Raw genomic sequence first — 17189 nt, 5'->3', positions numbered from 1 at the left:
TATGAACTTACTGCTGAGATACTGTAGGGATGGAGGGAGTTGGCACAAACATAAGAAAGTTTTCTAACAGTAAGCATTTCATGATCATAAATTTTTTTAACGACGCTTAGTCAAGTGAACAATATTCTAGGGTTCAATGACACAGTTGTAGGCTAAGTACATTTTTCTGACATATTTACTTATGAGATGTTCATGTGTTCCTCTTGGTGTCATAACATTGTTAGAAGGGTTATCGAATTTTTAATCTCTTTCTTAAAGCGCAAAGCTACACAATGATTGCCTGCGTTATTTTCAGGGATCGTATCGTCAATACTTGCGTGGTTAACTTTGTCATAGAGGCTCTAACTTTGGTATTGATCACATATAAGGAATGATCCCGTAGTACCATGCATGAAAAACACATAACTTGCTCACAAAAACATTTCTCAATGAAATGGGTGACTCCCAGCATACAGAAACTCAAACACCAAGTAACACTGTAAGTTGAGGCAAGAACACGGTTTTGTGTCGACAGAGCAACGTTATATATCGTCAGAATGTTCACTCACTTTAAATGCGCAAAACCTTTTAAAACCGCTTTTAAATATGGACGTGAGTATATTTACTGAACAACACGATCTCTGTTTTTGCTCTGACGACAAAGAAGTAAATGTTGTCACAAGCATCGAGAAGTCGTGACAGAAGATCAAAACTGAGTCGGTTTGATGGTATTTTTGCCTGCTATCAGTAGATAAATAATGTCATATTGTCGCTACATTTACACGACAGTATGAAGCAGACATTATGGCAACATGGTGCTACCTTTACCTAGTGGTAAAACACAAAAATCGTGACGTGTTGATGTAATAGTTTTGCTATAGCTCCTATCCACCCATCTATAACTGAATTTTCTAAAATGTATTATTCAAAATTCACGTGTTATTTCAAGTTTTAAGTTGCCTGTTACGGTTCTTTTTTGAATAGTACAATATTTTAAACCGTAAAGTTAGAAAGTTAGAATGATTCTTTGGTTTGTCGCTAATCTCTGCCCGTCACGGGTATCGAAACACAATTTATAGCGTTATAAGCACCCAGACATACCGCTGAGCTGGGGTAGTCAAAGTTAAAATGAAGACTTGAAATTGTTAAAATGAAAAAAATGCTTCATTGAAGAGTTTGGAATGAAACAATGTCTCATCTGAAAACACTGTAAGAAAACATTGAAGAGTTTGGAATGAAACAATGTCTCATCTGAAAACACTGTAAGAAAACAAGAGGTTGCATTCCCCCGCCCCCACCGCCCCTTTTTGAAATTGCATGTGTTTATATTATTGAATAAAGCTGAATTTCACCTTTGAAAACTGAAAAAAATCTTTCTTTAGGTCCGGAATGATCAATGATCTTTTTCTGTAGCATAATGAGGAGTCTCAACTTTAATGTGTCCATGTAATTTGGTACAAACCAGATCACACTTAGTTATTAATAAAAAAAAAAACCCTTCAAAATGCAATATTTAGCTATTATAAAAAATGTTTCAAAATAGTTCAAAAACCGGGGATACGGACCAAATTTGGGGAGAATTGTTCCGTACTGACTTCCTATCATGTTTAAAATTTTTGCGTACGTTGGTCTGTTAATTTTCAAGACACGCGAGCGGAAACACAGAAAGACAGACACAAGAGTCCGATTGCAATATCCTCCAGGGACGAGGGTAATTATGTCTTTTAGAACTTGAGGTATTTTTCGAAAGGTTTTTATCAAACTCAGAATAATATAAAATTCGACATAGCTAGAATATAGTGCTTGAATAAAATTAGTTTGTTACTTACATCACAGAGAAGTCGTTCTAACTTTACAACCTTCTCAGAGAAACCCGTGAGGGCAACCTCTGCAGTTTATTGAACAATTGCAGGAGAGTACTGATTGATTTCTAGTAGACATTGCTTTTAAGCAACAGTATTAGTTTTAAGAGTAGTCAACTTATTCGAAATGATACAACTGAAGATGTCATTTTATGTGCTTCTCAGAAATCAAAATCTATACTAAGTCGTTTTCACAAGGTTAACTTTAAATGCTTTAATATGTAGTACCGTTCTCTGTGTCAAACGTACCCTTTACGATCTCGGATGGAAAGTGAGGAAACTCAGGGGGATACCTGAATAGACATCCTTGTATGAATTAGATTCCCCAGGCAGTTTTGGTACTCATTTTCCAACCCCAGAAAGATGGATGATGGCTGAGCTGAGCAACGATACCCCTTACAGAAATTGAACCTAAGCCTCGAATGCAAAATCAGTGAATCAGGGAAGCAATATTATACATACAGCAGTGCAATTCATAATGGTTTAAGCAGTGAAAGATAAACAACTGAGAAGATCTGTTGGCGAGGTTAAGGAAAGAAAAGCTGTAGTCTCAAACATGGACATTTTCTAAAATACAAAAAAGTGATTTTTTTGCTAGAATGTTCTTCCCTTCTTGTTCGAGTTTTAGAATACTTCGTTTCCTCGTGCATCAAAACAGAAGCGATTCTGATGTTCAAACATGTAAGTTGTTATGTTTTATTAAGTGCAAGCAAGAACTATATAACTGTGCATTATTTACAAAAATTAAAGCCTTCTCAGGGATAAAAAATGTAAATTTATCTCAAAAGTTTTAACTTTTGGCCTTTTTCTGCAACATAATGTTAAATAATACGATTTTGTGACGTTTTATAATGGCAGTGTGAGTGTATACATCTCATTAAAACTTGTCCCCCCCCACTAGTACAGCAGTAAGTTTACGAATTCACAACGTTAAAATCAGGGGTTTTATTCCCCTCGGTGAGCTCAACAGATAGCTCGATGTGGCACTGCTATAAGAAAACACACGTATTAAAACGTGAGAATATTTTGAGAACAAGGATATTTCTGAGGCCTAGAAACGAAAGAAGAAAACTAAGCATTATTTGAATTTGTTTGTTTTTTAGATGTGAAAAGGTCACAGTTCATTAAATAATTATCAGTATTGTGTGTTTTACACGTAAATAAAAAAGTATAATCTTTCTCCAACTATAATAAAAATATTTTACTTTTTTACATTATCTAAAGTACAGCAACTAGGTTAGAACATCCTTAATATCCTATCATTGAATTTCTTATAAAACGGGAAACAAAAATAAAAATTATATGTTTGTTTCGAAGTCTAAAATGTGGTAAGTTGTATAATTAAACTCCCCATTTTCCTGAGTTATTAATGCTATTAGGAAAGTACCCCGCTGGTACAGCGGTACGTCTATGGATTTACAACGCTAAAATTAGGGTGTTCGATTCCTCTGGGCAGACTCAGTAGATAGCCTGATGTTGCTTTGTTATATGAAAACGCACACTATTAGGACGTAATTATATTTTAAATAATTTAATATTCTGTGTATAAATAAAAGTTCCAAGCAATATTCTAAGCTCGAGAGATTTACCAATGTACTCTAAGTTATCATAATAAAGATCTTTGATGGATCTGACTTAAAATGTCTCCCAGATATAAACAGTCCGTTCGATATTAAAATAACTTTGTTTAGGTTCTTTTCCTCGTCTCTTTAATCAACCTTTATGTTGTTGTTTTTTGCTTCATTCAGGGATGCTTGATTTACTGTTTGAATTGAAGCTGTTGAAAGAAGAAACAGTTAACAGAAACCGACTTGGTATTACACATGTGTCAGAGAGCAAAAATTTCAACACCTTTATGTCTCGTTATAATCATAAACGAGCAGAGATTGTTGATTGTTTAATAACATGCTATCACTTATTTCGTAGTTTTAATGCTTAATGAAATCATATGACCTGTAATTCCTAGATGGCATCAGTATTCGTTTCATAGCTGGAACATCATCAAATCCAGAAATGGAAAAACAAAAACGGATAAAATAATTTTTCCATGTTGATGCCACAACCCTTTCAAGAGTATCAACTTAATCAGTTTCGTCGATAAAATGTCAGTATTAACAAAACCTATGAAGGCAAGAAAAAGTCCAGCATGTACCATTCTCACTCGTTCATGTAGCGCCAAATGATCCATTTTCTTTTCATCTAATGTTTTATAAACATATATTTTTTTCATGAACATTTTGACATTAGTGTTCAAGTAATGTCAATACTTAATAATTATCCTTAGACGGCATTTTAATGAGAGAAAACAAAACAGACAAACTTTCAAAGTATTTTTTGAAACAAGTTTTTTTTACCTATAAAGAAAATTTGTACCTAATGCAACTTTATTACCTTTATGCTTTGCGGGCCTGACACCTTAACCAGGTGGATAAGGCTCTCGACTCGTAATCCGAGGGTCGCGGATTCGAATCCCTCTCACACCAAATATGCTCGCACTTTCAGCCGTGAGTACGTTATAAGTGAAGGTCAATCCCACTGTTCGTTAGGGGACGGCTAGCGCAGATAGCCCTCGAGTAGCTTTGCGCGAAATTCAAACCAAACCTAACCAAACCCTTGACGCTTTGGGAAAGGCCCGGCATGGCCAGGTGGGTTAAAGTGTTTGATTCTTATTCTGAGGGTCGTGGGTTCGAATCCCGAACATGCTCGGCCTTTCAGCCGTGGGGGCGTTATACTGTTACGGTCAATCCCACTATCCATTGGAAAAAGAGTAGCCAAAAAGTTGGCGGTGGGTGGCGATGACTAGCTGCCTTCCCTTTAGTCTTACACTGCTAAATTAGGGACGGCTAGTGCAGATAGTTCTCGTGTAGCTTTACGCGAAATTCAAAACAAAGAAACACCTTGCGAAAAAGAAAACCTAAAAAACATATAAGTATATAAAATATATTAAAAATTCAAATATGTTGTTGAAACTGGTAGAAACCAGTTTTAACAGGCACTGTTAATTTACATGATTAATTGGATGATTCAATTGAGGTTGAGACTTATACAGAACTTTGTTTATTTTTGAATTTCGCGCAAAGCTACACGAGGGCTATCTACGCTATCCGTCTCTAATTTAGCAGTGTAAGACAAGAGGGAAGGCAGATAGTCATTACCACCCACCGCCAACTCTTGGGCTACTCTTTTACTGACGGATAGTAGAATTGGCCGTTACATTATAACGCCCCCATGGCTGAAAGGGGCGAGCATGTTTGATGTGACGGGGATTCTAACTCGCCACCCTCGATTCACGAGTCGAGCGCCTTGGCCACCTGGCCATGCCGGGCCCCTTACATATAGTATGACATGAACAATAGTTTACTCAAACACATTTGGTATTTTCACTCATCTTTGGGACCGGTGTACACACAAAGTAATAACCTTTTTTTTTTTAAAGACATAATGAATAATAAAATAATTCTAGGGTTAGCTTTGTTGGCGAAAATTCATAAAATATCTTGCCGCACGAATTAGATGATGTATTATATTACATAAATTTAAGAACTATATTACAGTATTTCAATTTAGTCAGTCTTTTTGTAACATTTCCTTCCTATTCGACTCTTACTGAGGCATTAGTCGAACAGCGTCACCTACAGTGTACTGTTAGAACTATGTACTTTGGTATCTCATGCCAAGATTTACCAAGAGGAAGAAAACAGTGGTTGAAATCCTTCGAGTTACGAAATATGTTTTTTTTTTAAGTATTGAATCGTTATAAACATGTGCCAACAGTGGTCCTTATGTTTATTGTTAAGAAGCAAAATCGAACGTTTTCATGACATTAAGATTTGCCATGACTCTAACCATACTTGAGTTCACGGTAACCACACTCAACAACAATTGCTCCTACATCGTGCGCTGTTGAAGATCACAGCTTCCAGTATTACAACCATTTAAGTTTCCAGATGTGCTCTGTCAGTTTTCTGGTTGACAGATACATGATCGTACATGATCGAGAAATAGTGCGATATTCATTACTCTCTTAAAACTTTGAATTTGGTTAGTTCATAGCGAAGCTCCTGCCAATCAAGACAGCGCGTCAATTTGATTATAGTTACGCCAGCTGTTTATTAGTGTTGTTATATGCATTACAAAATATACAAAAACGAAGTTTCTTCCCTTCAAACATGAAAAACGTTTCGTGTGTTTCTCATATTTTCATTTTTCTTTTGTATATGAGACATGAAGTTGTTATGACTAATCCTGTATATATATGTTTGTTTTTTTTAATTTCGTGCTAAGCTACACAAGGGCTATCTGCGCTAGAGGAAAGGCAGTTAGTAGTTACCACCCACCGCCAACTCTTGGGGTACTCTTTTACCAACGAATAGTGAGATTGACCGAACTTCATAACGCCCCACGGCTGAAAGGGCGATCATATTTGGTGTGACGGTATTTGTATAGGGTGAAACCTATATATATATATATATGTATGTTTGTGTGTGCCTATATATACACACACATATATATATATACTGAATTCTATGTGTGGATAAGAAATATAGATAGTTTTCGTAAAAACTTTCTCTCTCAGAGTCTTTATTCAAAATTTCAACTAGGTCTATTGAAACTTTTCATATATTATAATGGATCTTTGTTAAAATTAAGGTATACATACAGTTTTGTAAAAATGGAGGCTCGTAGTGTCTTAGAGAAATAACAACTTTCTCCAGTTTGGATGTAACTGATCGGATTGTTTGGAACCCAAAGTATCTTCTAAAACGATTTATAACGGATTATTATTCAAACTTTTCTTTACATTGTTGTCTATTTTATATATTTAGCAATTTCAAGTTCATCATTTCATTCCAAATTAAACTCATTTGCATTTTTTGCTGATAATTATTTGACTCTTCTGCAAGCGGCGAACGATCATTAGGTACGGATCATTAGTACGTTACCATGCAAAATAATTAATAAAATTGCATTAAAGTAAAAGAAAGAGCCCTACATTAATACACCAGCGAATTGTCTGCTTAAATAAAATAACCGTGTCATATCATTTTAGTGTTAGCGCCATCTACTGGCAGCTGTGTTCGATATTCGATGTTTCGTGAAAAGTCAAGAGTAATTCACACATTGTTTCTAAATAACAAAGTCGTCACCCACTCACGCGACCACCAATCCGCCTAGCTGTCTTTTTGTGTTATGAGCATAAAATTCACCGAGACTGAACATTCTGTGTAAATGGAAAGATTGGACTGTGGTAATCAGCAAGCTATAACGACTGTGGTTCGTGAGAAGGACGCAAGAGGCAATTTAGTACAAGTCTGTGTGAGTGTGTACGATGTTATCACGCTAGGATCAGCCGTTGGAGGTAGAGACATCACACTTGGACATCTATCATGGTCACAGACAGAATTTTTCTCGGAGCCAAGTTATAATCAGCGACATTTGGCCACCTAGTGATCATTATCAAACTGACGACCATGTGTCGGACACCATATTTCCTTCTTGCAGTATCCTGGGAAATCTCAAGCCCTCTCTATTCTACACGGCTGGACGCCGTATTGTGTCACTGATGTCACCCTGATCGAAAATAATGAATTATAGCTAGAAACAGTTACAGAGTAAGCCGGCTATAACCTGATCACCATAGGTTATTCTGACACCTTATCAAGGAGCATTTCTTGTTAAACCATCTCTTCTTCTTAAAATTGTTCTATAGGTATAAATATATACGTATTGATCAGAGCAATGAAATAAATAAAACAAAATCAGCTAACTAAACGAATGATATTTATTTTTAAGTATAACTACTTAGTAACACAACATTTAACTTATTTTGGGAAGTAAATGAAGTCCGTTTTATTTTATTGTTTGTTTGTTTTCTAAAGTATTTACTTGTACACAGGTTTTCAATTTGGCTCAAAAACAAATACAAATAAATGAACTGAGTGGATGTAATAATATTTCAACTATATGACTATAGTATTTAAAATAGACTTATTGAAGTAACACATGACCCTGAAGCATAATAATATATCAGTGCATCATTTAATTAGGGTAGTGGTATAAGGTTCCAAAGAACAGAGCTGGCCTGGCATGGCCAGGTAGTTAAAGCTCTCCACTCTCAAACTAAGGGTCAAGGATTCGAATCCAGGTCCCTTTCAGCCGTGGGAGTGTTATAATGTCACTGTCAATCCCACTATTCCTTGGTAAGAGAATTGGCGGTGCTGAATAGTTGCCTTTCTTCTAGTCTAGCACTGGTAACTTAGGAACGGCTAGCACAGATGTAGCTGACCTGGCATGGCCAGGTGGTTAAGGCGCTCGACTCGTAATCCGAGGGTCGCGGGTTCGAGTCCTCGTCACACCAAACATACTCGCCTTTTCGGCCGTGGGGGCGTGATAAGGTTTCAGTCAATTCCACTATTCGTTGGCAAAAGAGTAGCCCAAGAGTTGACGGTTGGGGGTGATGAATAGCTGCCTTCCTTCTGTTCTTACACTGTTAAATTAAGAACGGCTAGCGCAGATAGCCCTCGTGTAGCTTTGTACTTAATAACAAGCAAACAAATTAACATTCTGCCAAGCAGTTTTGCAATCTATCTTTTACACAAATTTTTCGATATTAAATAGTGATAAAATAAATTTGCTTTATTCAGATTTCCTTTTGGACGTATATTACTCTATATGCTGGTATTGGACTAATACTCTGTGTCCTTTCTCGAAAATGATTACAAAATTTGAATTGCAGTACGTTGCACAACATATTTTGTTATTAACCTCAAAGCTCTAAAGTGGGCTATTTGCGCTGTGACAATTGCGAGGATTGAACCTAGATAATTACTGTTTTAAGCTTTCACACTTACAGAAGAATATCACCAAGAATTACTAGCCTAGCATGACTTGATTGAGATATCAGGTTGAATAACAGCCTAACCAAAATACTCAGTCTGTTCTGCGCCTCCGTATTTCTTTGTACGTATAGCCATAATCAGTTTAATAAATCTGGGCTCTTAAATTTGTTAAGATGTTGTGTACAAACTGACCTCTTATTTAATCATGGCCAGATGATTAAGGCACTCGACTCGTAATCCAAGGGTCGTGGGTTCGAGTTCCCGTCGCACCAAACATGCTCGTTATTTTAGCCGTGGGGGCGTTATAAATTGACGATCAATCCCACCATTCATTGATAAAAGAGTAGCTCAAGAGCTAGCGGTGGGTGGTGATGACCAGATGCCTTCCTTCTAGTTCTACACTGCTAAATTTGAGACGACTAGCGCAGACAGCCCTCGTGTAACTTTGCGCGAAATTTAAAACAAACCAAGCCAATGCTTAATCATATAACGCTGAAGTATTGAATTCAACCAACAAATCGTGCTATTTTTTTTGGTTCTTGCAACATTCCAAGCTTATGAACCAGTTTGGTTTTAGCCAGACTAAGTGATTAACACATCGGACAAAGGATAGAAAAGACTCACGTTCGTGACGTTGTGCTGTCAAACACGCTTCGCACACTGAGTTGTGAGTGCATTATAAGAGTGACAGTTAATCCCGCTATTTAGTTAAGAGTAGGTTAGTTACACAAGCTACAGAAGACCATATTTGAACTACACGAGACTCTAACCTCGTCGTCTAACCATTTATTTTCATAAAACATTACCCCTACTATCACTACCACAGCCCAATGGCACAATGGTATACCTGCAAACCTAAAACGCTAGAAACCGAGTTTTGATAATCGTGGTGGGCAGAACACAAATAGCCCTTTCTGCGGCTTTGTGCTTAACAACAAATAAACAAAACAAACATAAATTATTATTCAAGTAAATAAACAAATAATATATTTTTTTTTCTTCTGTTTACAGTGAAGCTGTTTTACCCATGAAACAGTAAATTTCTATTGTTTTACTCAAAATCTGGAAGGTCTACGGTGCTTACTCCAGTATTTATGGAGTGTGATTACTTATTTGTTGTTTTTTATTGCGTAATAAATGTCATGGGCTTATCAGCTATGTACTTGTTGTACTGGAAATGTTGCATGTGTGATGTTTTACAAAGAGAAAGAACAGGTTGGAAGGGAAGAAGTAAGAGGAATACTTATGATGTACTTCCAGAAAAATTGGTAAAATTTATCAACAGTGGTTCTTAGTGATAATTTTGTTAATAAAGCTTCACTATAATTGTTATGAACATTACTTCTTGTACAAGACATATTATTGTAAGGTGATCTTATTTAAGAAAGACATGAAGTAACATATATAGTTATTTTATCCCACATAACACTCGGAAAAGAGCCTTCTTTTGGGTGTTTTATAGTCATTTTGAATACGACGATTTCTAGCTGTTAGTAAGTGTTACAATTTTCATAAAGTCTTGTTATAGTTAGATTAACATTAAGACATGTTTTTTTCTTCTCCCTCTTGAGTTGGTTTGTATATAAAGCTCGGGTAGAGAAATACTTACTAATTAACATGAAACTTTATCCAATGTATTCGTAGAAGCTTTACCGATAAAGTTACAAAGAAACTGTACTGTAAAATAACACCACTTAACCCCGTTTAACACATACCCAAACACGGACTACGGTGGCTTTGAAACAAATCCGTTCTGCCTTATTGCCAACTGATGTTCTAATCAAAAGCTTCTTTCAGCATCCGTTTCCTCATAACCTTGAACATGTGAGTGGTTTTCGTTTGTATCAGCTGAGGTCATGACGTTGTCGGCAAGAAAAACATAAAAAAAACATTTAACCAAAATCATCTCATCACGTATACCGAGTTAAGCCTTTCTCAAGTGTCTTGATGGTGAAATTTACTTACTAATCGCCTTGCAAGTAGTCTTGTCTACGATGGTATCCCTAGTAGCTAAATAATAATACTGAGTACAGAATGATGTCCCTAGTGAAAAAAAATATTACGTATAATAATCTCTAGTAGAAGATGGTGTCCATAATAATAAAATGATTATGTTAAGTATAAGAATCATTTTGTACAATATGGTGTCTTTAATAGCAAAGTGATTACGTTAAGCATAAGATCCACCTTGTTCAAGATGTTGTCCCTAATAATAAAATAATTTTAATTAGTACGAATCATCCAGTCCAAGATAATATCCAGAGCAGTACTGTGATTAGATTAATATGAGAATCACCTAGTCAAGAGCGAAGCTCCTAGTAGTAAAATGATTATATTATATTATGTTCAAAATAATTAGAATCTTACAGTTATGAGTAAACCACTATTATATATTACGTGATAGTTATCAAAGAAAGAAGCCTAGATTAGAGAAATATTAAAACTTAGCCATCAAAAATAAAATACAGTCATTAAGACTATTTATCATTTCAAAGATACCAAACTTCTTCTGCACAGTTCGTAGGAAGATCAAAAACAGTCAGAAATTTTCAAATTATAATGAACATAGTTTCTGACAGATAAACATTATACTGTAACTCACGTTTATGTGTTCTCTGTTTTTGAAATATCGAATTACAAAGATATGACGATTTTCTTATTGTAATTGGAATATAATTAAAGAATAACATATTTCAGGTATTTTGTTTGTTTGCAGTTAAGTACAAAGCAACACATTAGGTCACCTATGCTATTCCCACCACGAGTATCAAAACCACGTTACTAACGTTGTCAGTCCGCTGTGACACCAGGGGGTTGTTTCAAGTCTGAGCTAGAAAAAAAGTAGTTAAAACATTCTAATATTCAGCAAGAGAGAAAATTACCTTTTCTATACAAGAAAATTAGATTCCATTTATCATAATTTGTATACAAGTGTGGTGTCCTATTGTTATGAGGAACCTTTCATCAAGTTAGTAGATTTATGAAGGGTTTAATAAATTAAATATTTTAACTTATATAAAGATTTGCAGAAGACTGGCACACAATAAATTAATTGAGATTGGGAGGGGTGTAGTTGGTAGTATGCCAGGTTGTGGATTCGAAGATTCGTGACTTCCTTCTTTTGTAGCAAATAAATACATAAATAAACTCCTCAGTTTGGAGTTGTAGGTGTAATATAAAAATACAGATTAGAGTAGTCCAACAGTTGGCGCTGGGTACAGTTAACTAGCTCCCATTTCTGTAGTCTATCCATTTAAAATTATTAATGGCTAACGCAGAGTTGTTATGGCTCAGCGGGTAGCTTGATATTTACTAACACTAAAACTTAGGTTTTTATCCCCGCTGTGAGCACAACACAGATACTCCATCGTGTAGTTCACAATAAACAAACTGCAGACCTTTTAGAATGTTGTAAATATATAGAAATTAACTTTTATTTTTCTAGTTTGCCAACGAACGTTTATTCAATAAAAACATATACTATTTCGTAAATATATTTAGAGAGTTATTCTTGCTCGAACATTGTAGAATCTCCCCTGATATGGGTCAACTCGTTAGAAACAAAATTATGTGTAGTCGGATAATTCGGACAATTTTCTTATCTATACAATAATCTATTATTACTTGAGTTGTTTACCTCACAATAATCTATTATTACTTGAGTTGTTTACCTCATAATAATCTATTATTACTTGAGTTGTTTACCTCATAATAATCTATTATTACTTGAGTTGTTTACCTCATAATAATCTATTATTACTTGAGTTGTTTACCTCATAATAATCTATTATTACTTGAGTTGTTTTTTTTTATAATAAATGTTTTGTTAATTTAAACAGTGTTTCAAGTGAGGCTGGATGGCAGCAGAATGACTAATACACATCATCGCCATCACTGGAGATGGATGAAGGAGGGCTTGAACATATTTGTATCAAGCGACTTCTATCGCCCCTAATGTGACATCTTGTCTGAATCACTTCATTTATTACAATTTCACGTGCGACGGGGTTTTGACCTTCTGTCTCATTCCGAGGCATTCCACTGTCTTATTCTTATGATAAGCAGATGACAGAGTACAGTTTATTCAGCATGATAAGGGAAGGCCGGAAAACAGAGCAGGAAACAACTGATAAAACAAAGATAAAATGGTAAGGACTTTTAGATAACTTTGTGAAAACAGTTTACGAGATCCAACCTCCAGAAAAAATATTATTTTTTTTTTAGAATTCCTTTAATGTATTATACATTTTTCATCTTATTTTAACATACCTTTGGTTTGTTTGGTTTTCTTTTGAATTTCGCGCAAAGCTAGCCGTCCCTAATTTAGCAGTGTAAGACTAGAGGAAAGGCAACTAGTCATCACCACCCACCGCCAACTCCTGAGCTACTCTTTTATCAACGAATAGTGATTGACCGTCAAATTATAACGCCCCCATCGCTGAAATGGCGAGCATGTTTAGTGTGACGGGGATTCGAACCCGCCAATTACAAGTCGAATGCTTTAACCACTTGGCCATGTCTAGTCTTTAACATACTTGAATAAGAGTTTTGTTTTTAATCTAAATTATAACATTTTCTTTTTCAAGGCTGGCCCAGCATGGCCCGGCGGGTTTAGGCGTGCGACTCGTAATCTGAGGATCGCGGGTTGGCATCCCGGTCACACCGAACATGCTCGCCCTTTCAGCCGTGGGGGCGTTATAAAGTGACGGTCAATCCCACTATTAATTGGTAAAGAGTAGTCTAAGAGTTGGCGGTGGGTGGTGATGAATAGCTGCCTTCCCTCTAGTCTTACACTGCTAAATTAGGGAGGCTAGCGCAGATAGCCCTCGAGTAGCTTTGCGCGAAATTTAAAAAACAAACAATTCTTCAAAGCTTCATTCAAACAATAGTGAAACTGTATTTTCCAGAACATAAACAGAAAGTTTGTTGTCATTTCTTAATTACCTCATGAACATCGAATCTTAAATGTTCTCTTTTTTCTTCAAATATTTTTGAAATGTGTCAAAACCATAATTAGGAAGAGAATAATATATGTTTTAAATCTACATTGAGCATCGATAACTGTTAAATTATAAACGTGATAAGCATTTAATAAATATATAAATATAGTGTTATTGTGTGGCTATATAGTGTAAAAGACTGAATAGTGGTTAATTACATTTTTCTTTACTTCAGCTGTCCAGTGTATAGGTTTTTCTCGCTGTGACTACAAAGTACGTTTACACAAACAGAATATTTGATAACAGATATTTGTTAAACGCTGTTAATTCTGTTGTAAATATGATTTTCAGAGACAGAAATTTGGAAGGGTATGAGGCTACCATTAGAAAAAAAAGATAGACATTTACAATAGATTTTATTAAAGAACGTCATGCTTCTCTACATGGTCCTGAAGTAATAACCATTCCATCAAAGTTACGTTACACGGTCCTTGAGTGATTACCACGGTTCCTCATAATCAGGCTACACGGTCCTTGAAACAATGTTTCATTAGTCCTTGACTAATAACCATGATTACTCATAATTATATTACATGATCCTTGAGTAAAAACCACGGTTCATCATAGTTACGCTGCATTGTCCTTGAGTAATAACCATGGTTCATCACAGTTACACCACATGATCCTTGAGTAAAAACCATGGTTCATCATTGTTACGCCGCATTGTCCTTGAGTAATAACTATGGTTCATCACAGTTACACCACATGATCCTTGACTAAAAACCATGGTTCATCATAGTTACGCCGCATTGTCCTTGACTAAAAACCATGGTTCATCATAGTTACGTCGCATTGTTCTTGAGTAATAACTATGGTTCATCACAGTTACACCACATGATCCTTGACTAAAAACCATGGTTCATCATAGTTACGTCGCATTGTCCTTGAGTAATAACCATGGTTCATCACAGTAAGGCCACAATAGTTATTATGACGGATCAATGTTACGCTTTATATATAAACATTCAGCGGTTATTATTGATCATCATGGAGTTTCATGACTAGTTTTGGGGTTAGTTATTCAAATAAAATATCGTAGTTACTAAAAAAGAACATTGAATAATTTATCATAAAGCGTATACTACATATCATGTGATTATTACGGAACGTCATTATTACAGCTTGCAGTTTACGCAAATGTAGTTTATGTTATTTTAAACCATAATGCTGTTGATTGTTATGGAACATCATTGTTACACTCTGCAATACTTCAAGATTCATTGTTACGGAATGTCACTGTTACACTTTGCAGTTTATAGAAGTGTAGATTATGCATGACTCATTGTTCCTGAACTACAAGGCTGACACGAGGCCACACGGATCTCTTTGCCGTGGACTGAAAAATTCAGACGGAAGACAGTTTTTACGCTAATTACAAGAGTGTTCATTCTTACACTTTCAAAGCGACATCATCAGATTTATGTCTGAGGCTACGTCACAGCTAATTAAAGACACAAGCCAACTTGCTGTTCGCTCACGGAAAAAACATTTCACGGCCCGCATGATACACCAGGGCGAAAACATCTCAAGTTACCGTCACATATAGATAAAGAATTCCAGAACGTGTTTGTTAGCTGATTAGAATTTCTACGTTGCTTCGCCGCGATGTTAAGTAAGATATCCTCGTTCACAGCAACAGAGAAAATAAATGTAATTAAAGATAACCTACCAACAATGTTCGAGTTTTCAGTGGATGTAATGTTTGGACAAACATGTCACCATGTGCACTGTTTGTGTTTGGTTGTTCAGTAATTTGTATGTTGTAGAAGTGAAATACTAACTTTAATTTGCGAAACGCATTCTTCTGTGGCTCGTTTCCAGCACTTGCAGAATTCTAGATGAATTAATGAGGCAATACAGAAGCTAGTGGGAGGAGAAGAATTGTCGCTTTACAGTTATCTCATAAAGAAGATTATTCATGTCTCAGAACTTTCTACAATACAATATTTATCAGGACATAAAGCTTGCTTGTGTCTCAATACTTTCTATAGTACAATATTTATCAGGACATAAAGCTTGCTTATGTCTTAGAACTTTCTATAATACAATAGTTATCAGGACATAAAGCTTACTTATGTCTCAGAACTTTCTATAATACAATATTTATCAGGTCATAAAGCTTACTTATGTCTCAATACTTTCTATAACACAATATTTATCAGGTCATAAAGCTTACTTATATCTCAAAACATTCTATAATACAATAGTTATCAGGACATAAAGCTTACTTATGTCTCAGAACTTTCTATAATACAATATTTATCAGGTCATAAAGCTTACTTATATCTCAATACTTTCTATAATGTAATATTTTTCAGGTCATAAATCTTACTTATGTCTCAGAACTTTCTATAATACAATATTTATGAGGTCATAAAGCTTACTTATGTCTCAATATTTTCTATAAGACAATATTTATCAGGTCATAAACCTCACTTATATCTCAATACTTTCTATAATATAATATTTATCAAGTCATCTCCTCCTTTGATTAAAGTATTTAAGTTAACATAATGTTTAAGATATCCTATAGTAACATTTGATTTATCTACAACAATATTTAAACTATCTAACATTGTTGTTTGATTTACCTTATCATAATGTTTAAGTTATCTTACAATAATATTTATCTTATCATAATTTTTAAGTAACCTAACAGTAATTTTCCATTTATTTTACAGTAGTATTTTCTTTATCTTACCACAATGTTTAACTTATTACATAGTTTGAAATATCTTAACATAATGTTTAACTTATTACATAGTTTGAAATATCTTAACATAATGTTTAATTTACTGCAGAGTTTGAAATATCTTACCATAATGATTGATTTATCTCAACACAGATTATAAGATATCATAATGTTATCATTTATGAATGTTTTGATGTGTTTGAGGTACTTGTTTCATCATGTCCTTATTTGAGGTACTTGTTTCATGATGTCCTAATTTGAGGTACTTGTTTCATGATGTCCTAATTTGAGGTACTTGTTTCATGATGTCCTAATTTGAGGTACTTGTTTCATGATGTCCTAAGTTTATGTAATATTTTTAACTTCTCGTACATATTAAAACGTATATTTCATTTTTCTATTCCTGTACTTGGCCTCAAAATTAGGAATTCTTGTTATAGACATGCGATAGCAACTTTAAGGTTGTTTTAGCACAAAAATACACAATGGGTTGTCTGCACTTTGTCCTTCTGGGGAATCAAAGCCTCAATTTCTACTGTTAATATTCCGTAAATTTACCGCTAATCCACGGTGGTACCATTAGAGTTGTAAAATTGATGGTGTGTACCAATTCCAACCATCTTAACCATATCTAGATCAGTTGTAGTTGACAGCTCACACGTTTTGATATGATGCGTACAATACTCTTGTGACATTAACTGGTAGCTAACTATGTCTGGATCGGTTATGTAAGACGGCCCACACCTTTTGATATGATATTTTATGTAATCATATCACAGTAATAAGTGGTTAACCTTATCGTGATGAGCTGAGTAAG

General features: G+C 35.0%; 1 long non-coding RNA gene across 1 annotated transcript in view; it reads left to right on the top strand.

Moving 5' to 3' along the window:
• LOC143250825 (uncharacterized) overlaps positions 1-17189 on the top strand; it is a 59263-nt gene that overhangs the window by 27233 nt on the left and 14841 nt on the right. Inside the window, exon 2 of the long non-coding RNA XR_013028367.1 lies at positions 12520-12828. This is a non-coding gene — a long non-coding RNA (uncharacterized LOC143250825). The remainder of the gene's footprint in view (positions 1-12519; positions 12829-17189) is intronic.

The sequence above is a fragment of the Tachypleus tridentatus genome, chromosome 5, assembly GCF_004210375.1.
Source record: "Tachypleus tridentatus isolate NWPU-2018 chromosome 5, ASM421037v1, whole genome shotgun sequence".
NCBI lineage: Eukaryota > Metazoa > Arthropoda > Merostomata > Xiphosura > Limulidae > Tachypleus > Tachypleus tridentatus.
Note: the sequence above shows the minus strand (reverse complement) of the source record. Positions and strands in the feature narration are given on the sequence as shown.